Source organism: Cervus elaphus, chromosome 6 (genome assembly GCF_910594005.1).
Source record: "Cervus elaphus chromosome 6, mCerEla1.1, whole genome shotgun sequence".
NCBI lineage: Eukaryota > Metazoa > Chordata > Mammalia > Artiodactyla > Cervidae > Cervus > Cervus elaphus.
Window position 1 is genome coordinate 13,553,278 of NC_057820.1, and position 13,352 is coordinate 13,566,629.

At 44.0% G+C, this 13,352-nt stretch overlaps 1 protein-coding gene across 1 annotated transcript in view; it reads right to left on the reverse strand.

Moving 5' to 3' along the window:
- Positions 1–1,015: 1,015 nt before the first annotated feature.
- The window catches only part of C6H4orf50 (chromosome 6 C4orf50 homolog), a 132,432-nt gene continuing 120,095 nt past the window's right edge, over positions 1,016–13,352 (reverse strand). The window contains exon 15 of the mRNA XM_043906219.1: positions 1,016–1,140. The gene's annotated coding sequence lies outside the window, so the exon portion shown is untranslated. The remainder of the gene's footprint in view (positions 1,141–13,352) is intronic.

The window sequence follows — 13,352 nt, forward strand, 5'->3', positions numbered from 1 at the left end:
TTTGGGAATGCTTTGGTTATTTGTGAGAGGTGGGAAATTCATGGACACAGGGGCCCAAAGAGACTTATGTGTAGAAAAGAAGAAATCTCTTCTTATTCTGGAAGCAGGCGGGGGCTGGGTTCGGAACCTCCCCAGCTGGCCAGAGCCTGCCCCACAGTAAGACCCCAGATGATGTTTGCTGCAGTGGGATGAGCCTCATCTGATGACGGACATGATACAGGGTGGGTTATAGACTCATCAGAGGTCCGAGCAGGGAGGGACGCCAGAGGGCTCATGGTCACACCCACTTCACAGATGAGGAACTGAGGCCCGTCACTGGCCACTTAGAGGCAGAGTTGGGTCTCTGGGTTCCTTAACAGAGTCTTTTCCCCCTAGACTAGGAGTGTTTGACCCTTGGGGGTCCCAGTCTCATTTGAGAAGCTAGTAAAGTCCATGGTCCCTCTCCCTAGGAAAGTGCTCACACACATACAATGTTTTGCACAGGCTGGCCCTGCACAAGCTCTGGAATAGCAAGGTGACTACTCAGAAGTCTTTCACATCATGACGCTCCCAGGCCCCACATCACCCATCTTGGGTGTCAGCTATATAGAACGGTAATGAGTATTTTATGGCAGAGAGCCCTCCTGAGCAGATGTCAGTATGTGAGTGAGAAAAGATAGAATTGCATTTTACCAACAACTATGATTCCTGATCACACGGGAAGCATCGTGGTGTTTGGGGCACTTTCGCAGCCATTAGCTCATTAAGTCATCGGAACAAAACTGTCAAGTAGGCGTGAGGCCCCTCAAACAGACGCAGAAGTGGAAATTCGAAGGTTAGTCATCTGTGCAGGGACACAGCTTAGGAATGGCCAAGCCAGTCAGGATCTTGGGACTCCAGCCCCCGACACCTTCTGCCGCCCCATGCCAATACGTACAGGCTTCTGACAGCTAACAGCCATCTCGTGGGTCCCCCAGTTGGCTTTACACAGAGTAGGGGTGTCTCAAGAGTGACTTGAAATAGGAAGAGGGTTGTCTGGCTTGTAGTTCAGATCCCTCGAAGGGATCTCAAATCATGGGGCCACCTCTGCTCCACTGGGCAGTTGGGAGCGATGTAAATATTTTCCAGTTTGATGCACTTGCCTCTGCACTGTCTTCTTTCCTGCAAGAACAAAAAACCAGGGAGATGAGTTCTTAAAGGGAACATACCAACCAGCATGGCATCTACATGAAGCCATCTGAACACACAACACTTTAAGATGCTGGGAAGCCCACAGTCACCTCTAATTGCAACTGGGCTTAAACCATGATGGGGTTCCCAGGTGGCACAGTGGTAAAGAACCACCTTGCCAATACAGTAGTCACAGGAGCCACGGGTTTGATCCCTGGGTTGGGAAGATCCCCTGGAGGAGGAAACAGCAACCCACTCCAGTATTTTTGCCTGGAAAATCCCATGGACAGAGGAGCCTGGCGGACTGCAGTCCATGGGGTCACAAAAGAGTCAGACACGACTTAGGGATGGAGCACACGTGTAAATCAAGATATCTATATATAATTCATCAGCTGTTCTCTCTAGAAATGAATCTTAGCTTGAAATTAATTAACCATGCTCTCTTCATCTGGGGTGTTTTTTATATTTTATTGAAGTATAGATGATTTAGAATGTTGTGTTAATTTCTGCTACACAGCAGTGATTTGATTATACATATATATATATTCTATTTCATATTCTTTTCCATTATGATTTATGACAGAATATTGAATATAATCCCCTGAGCAATATAGTAGGACCTTGTTGCTTATCCATTCTATCTGCAAGAGTTTGCATCTACCAACCCCAAACTCCCAGTCCATCCCTCTCCCTCCCCACCCCCTTGGCAATCACAAGTCTGATCTCTATGTCTGTGAGTCTATTTCTGTTTCATGGATAGGTTCATTTGTGCCATATTTCAGATTCCCCATATAAGTGATATCATATGGTATTTGTCTTGCTCTGTCTGCCTGACTTCAATTAGTATGTTAATCTCTAGTTGCATCCATGTTGCTGCAAATGGCGTTATTTTGTTCTTTTTTATGTATAGGCACCACATCTCCTTTATTCATTCATCTGTCAATGGATGTTTAGGTTATTTGTGTCTTGGCTATTGTGCATAGTGCTCTATGAACCTCAAGGTGCATGTATCTTTTTAAATTGTAATTTTTTCTGGGTATATGCCCAGGAGTGGGATTGCTGGATCATGTGGTAATTCTGTTTTTAGTTTTCCAAGCAACCTCCATACTGTCTTCCATAGTGGCTACATCAACTTAGATTGCCACCAGCAGTATAGGAGGATTTCTTCTTCTCCACACTCTCTTATCTGGGGGGTTTTTGAACCTTGAAACAGCATAGGAGTTTCATGTGAAGAAGCATTCATGTACAAAGAGGGTTTGTTGCCTTCATGAGATGCTTAAAGTGGCCAGCGACCAAGATAAGTTTAAAAATGACTGATCCAAAGGAAGAAAGAGATTGAGATTCTCGGGGCTGTCTTCTTTCACATCCTCAACAAGTTTACAGGCACCTGCTCTACGTCAGGCTCGGTGCTAGGCATTGAGGTTACAGCGCTTGCCTTTGTGTGTGCAAGGAGACAGACGGTAACCTAGGAATCACAAAAGAAACATTATGTCCTGGACCTGGACCTGGAAGGAGGACAGAGTAAGACAACTTCAGGGGCCGGAAGGCAATAACCTAAATGGGGGACAGCAGGAACATGAGCGGGGAGGAGCATTCCAGGCAGAAGACTGACACAGCCTGTGCAAAAGTCCTGTGGAGAGAGGCAGGGAGCACAGCCAGCCAGCGTGGAGAGACCAGAGAAGTGAGGGGAAGCATCGTGGGAGGTGAGGATGGGACGATCTGCCACGTGGCAGATGCTGGCCTGAGGGGAAGCTGGGGAGCTCCAGTGCAATGCCGGGATGCAATAAGGGCTTAATGAATGAAGGACAAAAGGAAGAAAGGAGATGAAGGAGGAGGGCTGCCTGGAGTCGGTGATATTTGAGTGGTGTCTTGGAGATAAACAAGAGTCCTCTGGCCAGTGGAAACAGTTTGGAAGAAGCCAAGAAGCGTGAGTGAACGTGGGCCGGGAGGGCTGGGAGGCAGCGAGGCAGATTCAGTTTGCCAGGAGGAGTCATCCTGAGTGTCGCCAGACCAGTAAGTGTGTTTGGACAATTTACACAGGGGGACCCCAGAAACATTAAAACCCTATTGAAGAGCAGCAGTCCCTTTGCAGCTCTACTGTTGCTCCCATAATTTATTTCACTGAGCTGGCTTTTAATACTGAGCGTCTCCAGAGATGGGTAACAATGGCTCATGCTTCATTCCCAGCCACATCCATGACAAGGATGTTGGTGAGGACACCGACCGTGTGTGTGTCCCCGGTCTTGGCATAAGGTCAGATCTCACTTTCTCAGTTTATTTATCTGTGGGGGTGGTTTTTAAGTCTGCTTTTCAAAATGTATTTGCATGTACCCTATAAGCTGCTTTCAATCCTTTTATTTGAAGGAAATAAGCAAGGTAAAAATAAATCTAATTACAGTCTTTAGAGCTTCTAGGACCATTGGTACCCAAACTTCACTATACATCAGAATCATATGGAGAGCTGTATAAGATTCAGATTCCTAGGCTCAGTTTTAGACTTATGGAATCAGTACCCAGGAGATGAATCTCAGAAATCTGTGTTTTCACTGAGTCCCACACTCATATATTCAGCTGAGTGGTTTCTAGACATGAAGTGCACACATTAAGAGCCTGGCATCTGGGTACCACTGCACTTGGTGATGCCCCAGTCTGAGGACAAAGCTGGCATGTAAAGTTTAACGTTTCTGGAATCAGGTGAGTGAGACCAAATAGAAGAAATCCTCATCTCTTGCCTACATCATGCACCAGATTGGTACCCAGTTCCTTGCACTGATCTTGTATTCATCAAGGAGTTAACATAACAGCTCTTCCAAGATTCATGAACTTGATGGGTCCCCTCCATAACCTATGTGGATCACCCACAGATGATAATTCCTGATAAAGTTACATCTTAAAAATTATAACAATTACAAAGATACTCAATGCCTGAGGGATGATCAGCATGCAATAAATTGGAGAAATCACTAATGGAGGATAACATGCAATAGAGATTCTAAAAAGGATTTTAAAATGAGAATGTTTACAATATTCACATACACATTCTTTGAATGAAAAGTAAAGCAACAGATCCAAGACGTCAGTCAATAGGCTAGACAGACACAGATGAAGAGAGGTTTAGTGAACTGGAAGATGAATCTAAGGAACTTACCCAGAATTCAGCACAGAGATAAAGAAGTGAAAGGACAAAGGGAGTTACTCTAGATTGAGTGCTTGGATGTTGCATTTTTGGGGAGTTAAGGCCCAAATGGCAAGGAAGGTCCAGCCATGAAAGAAATAAGAGTCAAGGGTTTCCAGGCAGAAGTGGAAAACACATAAAATGCTTAAGGTTAAGAAGTTCAGCAGGAACAGGTTGATGTGTTTGAGGAAAATAAAGCAAGTTGCTGTGGTTTCATCAGGTGAGAAGCCACCACAAGGAAGAAGAAAATATGATCTTGTGTGGAGTGGACTTCAGCTCCAAAAGTGGTGGTTAGCAGGAGGCATGCTTCAACTAAGAACTTTCTAAGACTTTCTAAGAACTTTTTAACACTGAGAGATAACCACTCATTCATTCATTTATTCATTTACTCAATATCAAGTACCTACTCTATGATAGGCACTGTGTTCAAGGCTATGGGGAATGTTAAAGTAAATAAAACGTGGGCATCTTTGTCCCCAGAGAACACAGCTGAGTGAGTAAAACAGACAGGTAAACTCAAATTTCAGACAGAATGAAATGCCGACTTCACAAAATATCAGTAGTTGTTGAGAGTCAGAGTCATGAAGGTGATCCAACTGAAATGTCAGGATACCTCTTGGAGGAAGAGTGTGCTCACTGCACTGCAGATGTGTGGATATCAGAGGGGATTCCTGCATTTGCATAAGGAGCAGTTACCCAGTGGACCCGAAAGTACTTTCCAATCCTAGAATTGATGATTCTGTAAAACAACAGCAGGTATTTACATGCCAGGGGAGTTGGAGAGGACTAGGCTGCCTCTTCACCTCCTAGTCCAGTGGGGGAAGCAAATGTCTGAGCAGATAATGGCGGAGATCCCAGGCAGAGAGTCAACCACATGATGGGGAGAGGGGAAGCCCTTGGGTATAAGAAAATGAGGGCAAAAATGGGGACACTAGTCAGTGCCCTACTTAGTTCCAGACCTTTGTCAAGTCAGGAGCTCCTCAATAAGAGATTGCACTCTGACAGGAGGGGTCAACACAGACGTGACTGTCCTTGACACCATTCACTTAACACCCAAGGTCATACGGCCTGTTTTTTGGGGGATGTACAGAGAAGATGAGAAGGTCATACTTAGGGACCTCTTTGTCACTGCTCTTTCTCTCACTCTGATCTGTAAATCAAAACAACGCTGAATTGACCTACTTCACAGATTAAAGACATTTGGAAAGTACAGAACTGGTATTCTCCGCTGTTTCCTTCTTTTCTTCCAGCCCAGACCACCACCGCCTTTTACCTAAATCAACTGAAACAACTTCCTGACCAAGCTCTTGGGCTGGCGTCACCTTAATCCACTCTCTACACAGCAATCAGAATTACTAGAAAACGGATCACATCACTTCCTTGCTTCTATTCTCTGTCTTTCTCTGCTCTTAGGACAAAGCCAAGCTCCTTAGCAAGACTTCCAGGGCTATGTAACCTCCAGCCCCACCCACCTGTCTTATCTCATCTCTTGAAATGCAAACCCTTCCACGTCACACAGCTGCCACACAAATTCCTTGCCCACTGAGTGCACTTGCCTTGGTCACATAAGCAGTGTTAGGTGCTTAGGGGGTGGAATCAATGAATAGGTACTTGATGGCAGGTGTTCCTGGCACTGACGGGCACGTTCAGTGGGTTTTCCCCCCAACTCCATTCTCCTCTGGGTGTTTGTTGAATAGGAGCTTCCATTCCTACCACTTCATCAGGAGCAGTTATTGGACCAGAAATCATTTCCCTTTTTTATGTGTCTCTCATCTGAATGTGAAGACCAGCTTGGTCAATTAAGTAGATGCTCGGTTCCCTGGACATGCAGGACAGTGGGTTGAGTGCTCTGGATTGGCACAAATGCAAAGTGTGTGCTCTCAGGAGCTTGCAGGAAAGGACAGAAGGACCTGCAGCCTCCACAAGGCAATCAGGACCAGGATGCATGGAATCTTAGGAAATAGAAATGAGGAGGGTTCTGTGGGGGTGTCTTCCCTGGGGAGCCAGTGCTCCAGGTGGGAGGACCAGCAGAGGCAGAACTTGAGAATCCACAGTTACAAGAACAGCAACCCTGGACCAGACCTATGTGTCACCTACTGCCCTGAGCACTTGACAGATACCACCAGACTGAATCCTCACAACTCCCCATGATCCACATTTATCATTTCCTCCATTTACAGAGGAGGACATTGAGAGGCTAAGACAGAAATTTCCCCAAGATCCTACAGCAAGTAAGTGGTGGGGTTGGAATTTTAAACAAGACCTACCAGACTTCAGGAGGCTTCCCTGATGGTTCAGTGGTAAAGAATCTGCTTGCAATGCAGGATGCGTGGGTTCAATCCCTGGGTTGGGACGATCCCCTGGAGGAGGAAATGGCAACCCACTCCAGTATTCTTGCCTGAGTAATCCCACGGACAGAGGAGCCTGGTTGGCTACAGTCCATGGGGTCGCAAAGAGTTGGACATGACTGGGCGAATGAGCTCAGGGCCTACAGACAAAGGCGTGAGTGATGGCCCAGACTTAATGCAATATTCATTGAATGCGAACCAGTTCTAACATATTTCCTCAGGGAATATTTAGCATTTTCTTACAGGTAAAGGGGACCAAATGCAAAATTCACAATTAAAAAAAATAAACATCTTCAAAATTTAAGAACCTTCACAATCTGCTCCATCTGGCCACTAATTTTTATATTTTTAATGATGTCTGTTTGTGAGCCACATTATGCTATAAACAGGTTTGGTGTGAATCATGGTGTTTTAATTAGAATACTAGTTATTCTCAAGAAGTCATCTAAAATAAGTCCTTGTATAATTAGTTGAGGAAACAGACCTCTAGAGAGAAAGAGACCTCACAGGAATCACACAGTTGGATCGATAAGGCTGAGCTTGGTCTAGCTTTCCAGTCCTGTAACTGGTACTCCAGGAGATGGTGACGGACAGGGAACCTGGCGTGCTGTAGTCCATGGGTTCGCAGAGCATCGGACATGACTGAGCGACTGAACAGCAACAATAACTGATACCAGCATCGATCCAGAACCTGCCGGGTGCCAAGCACCGGGCAAGAACCTACTTTGGAGTCAGTGAAATAATGAAATAAAGTCCCTTCCCGCCAGCTGCTCATATAGTTATTTCTTTTTTGGTACCTTCTTACTGAATTTGAAAGGAGTACCCTGTCCTTATTTTTCTCATAGATGTTTCACCAGTGTTGCTGTTTCTTCTTCTTTCATGCCTTCTGAATGTGTGGCTTTTTCTGGTCCTTCTCAAAGCCCAAACCCCACCTCCTTTAAGCACCTGAGACAGATTTTGCTCAAACTCTTCTTGGATACATCCTCCCACTGGGAGTTCACCACCACGCCAGAGACATTTGTTTCACTGGACACCCGATTGTTGGGAAATTTCAGTGTGTGTTTTTTCCACCACCAGGTAATTCTCCACTTCTCAGGAGACACTGACTGGAGGTCCTACGATTTAACTCAATTCTGACAAAATCTACCTGGAGGAAGCATCAGCTCCCACGTGTTAAAACCTTAGTTCCACAAGACTGCCCCCACTTGAGATGCCAATCACAAATCTGTGTTGTTACCAACTAGGGATAAGTTGGAAGTTCCTAAGATCCTCTCCTTAGGACTTTTTTGAAAGATAGTTCAAAAAATTTGTTTATGTTTGTTAATATTTTTTATTTGGCTGCACTGGGTCCTAGTTGTGACACAAAGAATCTTCAATCTTTGTTGCAGCATGTTGTGGAATATGGGATCTAATTTCCTGACCAGGAATTGAAACTGGGCCTCATTAGGAGTGTGGAGTCTTAGCCACTGGACCACCAGGGAAGTCCCCACCCCGGCTTAGCTTGTTTAATTTTCTAAAGGGGCTCACAGAACTCAAAGGAACATTTATTCATGTTTACCAGTATATCATAAAGGGTATTGTAAAGGATCTAGATGAAGAGGTTCATAGGGCAAGGTTCAGAATGGTCCCCAGCATAGGAGCTTTTGTCCCCATGGAGTTTGGTGTGCAACATCCTCCAGGCACATGGATGACCTCTGGTTCATCCACCTGGAAGCTCTGTGAATCCAATTTTTTTTTTAATAAAGCCTTGTTATAAAAAAACAACAGGCTCCAAATGCAGTCACTTGTGCTAAGCCCTATGTCAGCAAACCAAGACCACATTTCTAGCCTGGTGGCAGTCTCAGCCTCTACCAGCAATGCAGTCTTACCAAGTCAGTCTGGGATTTTCTGGTTAGCAGTAGTGAAGTAATTCTCCTGATAGACCCTTCATCACTTCCCCAAAAGATGAAGCAATCCACTTTCTTAACTCTCAAGGTCCAGAATCAATGCAGATGGTGACTGCAGCCATGAAATTAAAAGATGCTTGCTTCTTGGAAGAAAAGCTATGACCAACCTAGACAGCATATTAAAAAGCAGAGACATAACTTTATCAGCAAAGGTCTGTCTAGTCAAAGCTATGGTTTTTCCAGTAGTCATGTATGGATGTGAGAGTTGAACTATAAAGAAAGCTGAGTGCTGAAGAATTAATGCTTTTGAACTGTGGTGTGGGGACTCTTGAGAGTCCCTTGGACAGCAAGGAGATCCAACCAGTCCATCCTAAAGGAAATCAACCCTGAATATTCCTTGGTTGGATTGATGCTGAAGCTGAAACTCCAATATTTTGGCCACCTGATATGAAGAACTGACTTATTGGAAAAGACCCTGGTGCTGGGAAAGATTGAAGGCAGGAGAGAAGGGGATGACAGAGGATGAGATGGTTGGATGGCATCACAAACTTGATGGACATGGGTTTGAGCAAGCTACAGGAGTTGGTGATGGGCAGGAAGGCGAGGCGTGCTGCAGTCCATGGGGTTGCAAAGAGTCGGGCACGACTGAGCGACTGAACTGAACTGAATAAAGGTTTCTGTTTTGTATGGCTCCTTGGTGTGCTCAGTCACATCTGACTCTTTGCGACCCTAATGAACTGTAGCCCACCAGGCTCCTCTGTCCATGGGCTTCTCCAGGCAAGAATGCTAGAATGGGTTGCCATGCCCTCCTCCAGGGTATCTTCTCAACCCAGGGGTCGAACTCACGTCTCCTGCATCAGCAGGTGGGTTATTTACCACTTGCACCACCTGGGAAGCTCTCTGGGGTGGGATAGAAAATTCCACCCCTCTAATCACATGGTTGGTTCCCTGGCAACTGGCCCCCACCTTTAGGTTACCTGGGGGCATCCCCCCCAGTTAGCTCCTTAACATAACAAAGCCATCTGTATCTCAAAGGTTAAGACATTCCAAGGGTTTTGGGAGCTATGTGCCTGGAGCAATGGATGGAGATCAAATATACATATCTTATTATAAGTTATACTATCACAGAAGTTCATCTATGAATGGAATAAAAATGAGACTTGCTAGAATGTGTGTGAAGCCACTGAAGGGCTATTTCACATGGCATTTAAAGCCCAGAACAGGGCCCACTCACCCCAAGGGCCTCTCTTCAGACACACTGAGTCTGATTTGAAGGTCCCTTCTTGCTAAGTCTGTTTCCCATGGCCCCTCCTGGCTCCTGGGGCTTCATTAGGATAAAGAGCTATGGGCTTCCCAGGTACTGCAGTAGCAAAGAATCCACCTGCCAATGCAGGAGATGCAGGTTCAATCCCTGGGTCAGGAAGATTCCCTGGAGAAGGCAATGGCAACCCACTCCAGTATTCTTTCCTGGGAAATTCCATGGGCAAAGGAGTGTGGCTGGAGCCATAAAAAGTCATTCTTGACTGATAGTGGCAGAAGATGAAGAAAGGCACAGCTTTTCCTGCAGGAGAACCACAGCTGGTATATGTGAAGGGCTCTCAGAAAAAACAGACCTGATTTCTAGCATTTGCCAATTTCTGTGGTGTAAATATTCCCACCGTGGCTGATTTCCAGCCACCAATGGGATGTCACTGAGGAGTTAGTAGAGATGGTCACAAGTAGCTCTAGCCAGCCAGAAGAAGCCAGCACCAACCCACCACTGTGTGTGTGTGTGTGTGTGTGTGTGTGTGTGTGTGTGTGTTTGGGAAGAGTGGATGCATAAGAGAATGAATGAATGAACGAGAGAGACAGATACCAATTTTGCACAAGTGACAGGAAAGAACTGGAATGAATAGGATATTTTTTTATAACTGTGGTAAATAGACTTCACAAATAAAATAAGCCAGGATCAGTGTAAAAAGCACTTTAAGCAGCTTCTCCAAATTACTTTAAAAGAATCAGGCCTGTTTTGTCATAAAGGGCCATGATGACAAAGTGTACCAGCTCTACAAATTACTACCTCTGTGATCTTGGGCATGATACTTAATCTCGCTCTGTTTCCCCATCTGTAAATGACAGTGATAACACCCATCACAGGGCTAGTGTGATGAAGGGCCCTGGCAGAAGTGAAGTGAATTGAAAATGTTAGTTGCTCAGTCATGTCTCTTTGCAACCTCATGGACTGTAGCCCACCAGGCTCCTCTGTCCATTGGATTTCCCAGGCCAGAATACTGGAGTGGGTTGTCATTTCCTCATCTAGGGGATCTTCCTGACCCAGGGATCAAACCCGGGTCTCTTGCATTGCAGGAGGATTCTTTACCATCTGAGCTACCAGGGAAGCATGATGAAGGACTCTGGCAGACATGCAATGATGGTTCTTGAAATAAATTTTGAGTGAGTGTAGTGGGGGTCAGCGTGCAAGTGTGGAGTGTGGAAAGAGCATATACTGTGACACAGATAACCTCTATCCTGTTTCCATGAGCTTCCTAACTGTATGGGATACAAAAAATATAGATAAAAGTAAAATGCTCTTTTTCCCCCAAACGCCCTAATCAGTGTTTCAGTATCAAGATTCATTGGACCATTTTCATTTTCACTGTTCTTAACATTCTGGTCTAATTGATGGATTCTTTCATGAGTTGAGGCCCCTCTGAATCTCATTATACTGATGCTTCTGGGCATATTGATCCTCTTTAGGAATAAGGCAATAAATCGGCCACAGACCTAATGACCAAGCCCACTGCCAGGGGAGAGAATTCAGAAGGCAGGTTTCCTCACTGCATTGTCTGTCTTTAATTGAACTTTTATCATGAGCTTGAAAATCTGATTCAGCAGTAGCTATCAATGGCTTAAAAACATTTGCTCCCTTTGAGGTAGTAATTCCATCTCTGAGAATCAATTTCCAAGAAATAGTCTTCGATGAAAACAAAAATTTATACACAATGATAAGCATCACATTATTTATTACGAAAAAAAGGAAGCCACTCAAATGTTCAATAACAGGGGTCAAAAAAGTTTTGTTTATGAAACTATGAGAAGTGAAAGTTAAGAAAACTATGTTATCATGGGGGAAAAAACCTACAAGATGAGATTAGGTTTAAATAGGCAGCATATAGGGACTTCCTTGTTGGACTGGTGGTTAAGACTTTGCCTTCTAATGCAAGGAATATAAGTTCGAACCCTGGTTGGGGAACTGATTCCACATGCCTCAAGGCCAGAAAACCAGAACAAAACAAACAAGAAGTAATATTGTAACAAATTCAATAAAGACTTAAAAATTTTTAAATGCATGTGAATATTTTTTTAAAAAGCAGCATATAAATTATACTACAGTTATGAATATTGGAAACTTACCTATAGGGATAAAAAAGGACATGGGCCAAAATAGCAACAGTTATTTTGTTTTTATGGTTTTTGATATTTTCTTCTTAAAAGTTTTCTCTATTTATACATGTTTTTGTAACAAACACACATTACTCAAAATTAAATTTCATAATCTAAATTTTTAATAGTATATGTAAGTATACTGTGGCCTTTCTAATCAAATATAGAAGTATATTAGAAAGCAGTAACAGACTTTATTTTCTTGGGCCTCAAAATCACTGCAGACAGTGACTGCAGCTATGAAATTAAAAGATGCTTGCTTCTTGGAAGAAAAGCCATGCAAACCTAGACAGGATATTAAAAAGCAGAGACATCACTTTGCTGACAAAGATCCGTATAGTCAAAGCTATGGTTTTTCTCCTAGTCATGTATGGATGTGAGAGCTGGACCATAAAGAAGGCTGAGAACCAAAGAATTGATACTTTTGAAATGTGGTGCTGGAGAAGATTCTTGAGAGTCCCCTAGACAGCAAGGAGATCAAACCAGCCAATCCTAAAGGAAATCAACCTTGAATATTCATTGGAAGGACTGATGCTGAAGCTGAAGCTCCAATACTTTGGCCACCCAATGTGAAGAACTAACTCAATGGAAAAGACCCTGATGCTGGAAAAGATTGGAGGCAAGAGAAGGGAGCGGCACAGGATGAGATAGTTAGATAGCATTATCAGTTCAATGGACACAAATTTGAGCAAACTCTGGGAGATAGTGGAGGACAGAAGAGCCTGGTGTGCTGCAGTCCATGGGGTCACAAAGAGTCAGACATAACTTAGTAACTGAATAACAACAAGATAGCCTTTCTAACAAGGCCAGCAGCTCTATAAGAAGGAACACATATAATGTATAATGATATTTCTCATTCTTCACTTGCTGGAAATACTTAGTCTAATGTCCTATTCTACAGCATTAATGTGATCTGTACTCACTCTCCCATGGATACAACCTTGAGTTCGTTTTATGTGGCTGAGTCAGTAACTTAATGGGGCCTGGAATTTGCTTATGCACAGAAATGCAAAGAAAAGCCACTTGCATCATCTGAAAAATCGGATATAAATGCCATATCAGAGTCTATTTCTCCACCAGGATAAATTCTTCTGTGTTTCTCAAGAGTTTTAGTTCAGTCTCGTTTATCTGTTCAGGCACATTTTTGATCCAATAAGTAGCTCAGGAAGGAGTTACTCTAAATTCTATGCCTGTAAATACTATCTTCCATTCATAGGATGAGCACTGGAATGCCTCTAACTTGCTCCTAATACGACTCCCCTCCAAGCCACCCTCTACATGATAACCACGGTGATCTTTCTAGAATGTAGCTCTGGTCCTGACAGTCCTCCACCTGGCTTAAGATCTTCAGTGGCTCCCATGGGCACATCA